We start from the raw sequence: 1,356 nt of genomic DNA, 5'->3' as shown, positions 1-1,356 counted from the left end.
CTTCGTTTTCCTCTCCTTTGTCTGACGGTCGATCGCTCCTGACCCTTGCAGCACAAAATGGTATCTATCACTGTGTGGACGTGCGGTCGAATGGGTTGACAACGCGAAGAGTTTGGGCTCAACTGCAAATTGAATTGTAGCTGCGCAGAAAAGTATTGATCACGTTCAATCGCGCATCAGGTCACGAGAACGAAATTGAAAGAACGGTCAAATTCGTCTTTCGACTTTAACCGATCAAATCCCGGGGAAGTCCCATCTCGGAACAATCAGCTCGTCCTGCTCATATTGACAGCTCCAAATATCACTGTTACATATCGTAAAGGAAACTGAAATCGAGCAGGCTAAACTCAGAGACTCTCAGAAACTTTGAGAAAAAAAAAAAAATCTGTGAACCTTTTCCACTTTGAGAAAACAAATTTGTAAGTAACATCTCATTGATTTAAAATTGAATTCAGATTTAAATTTAAATTGATTCTAAAGCTAGCAAAATTTCAATCAAAAGGAAAAACCTAAAATAAGTTGTAATATACTAATCAGCTATGCAGTGGTAAAAACATTTTGAAAGTTCTGCAACCTGCAGCCGAACATTACATAATTATGTTATGAACAACAGAGCGATCAGATGGATGAAAGAGGTCTCTTCTGCTAAGTCACACTAACAATAGATTACTAGTATCAAAATGAAAATAAAAAACCAACAGTAAGATGCAGCACAAAACAACCATTGTATGTTTTCTGGGTATTGATAAGGTAACCCAGACAGATCAAGGCAGCTGAGATTGCCTTTTCGATTTGGACAATGAATAGTCGATAATTACGACAAAATAGAAAGACTGGTCGCGTGATAAACGAATAGACTTTCGATCAAGGCTACACGATGCTTTAAACAATGAAAAGAAAAGAAACAACTATAAGGGTTTCCAGCGAGCAGTGCATGAGCATTCTTCACTTTTTGCTTTTTGGTTTTCATCCGTGATCGGTGAAACAAACTTTATTGTTTCCTTCCTGCGAAATTCCCACCTGACCCCAATACTGGATTTGATCCAAAGTTCAATTTCTCTTTCAATTAATTATTGTAGTAGTATAGATAGAAAAGGAAAAACACGAAAGACTCGGAAATGTGAACATCTGGAAACACACACGCACCTACACACACACCAACAAATTAGACATAATGTGTATACACTGGTATATGATTATAATATATACATAATAATAATAACAGTAGTATAGGTTTTCCCGACCAATTTCGCACTTTTTTCAGTCCAATTCCTAATAGCTGCATTCAATTTAGCACAATTTAGCCTAGATGGCATGTTCGGTATTTCAATTTTATAATCTTTTCATTCAAATTCA

This window comes from Diadema setosum, chromosome 6 (genome assembly GCF_964275005.1).
Source record: "Diadema setosum chromosome 6, eeDiaSeto1, whole genome shotgun sequence".
Taxonomy (NCBI): Eukaryota; Metazoa; Echinodermata; class Echinoidea; order Diadematoida; family Diadematidae; genus Diadema; species Diadema setosum.
This window is presented reverse-complemented; position numbering follows the sequence as displayed.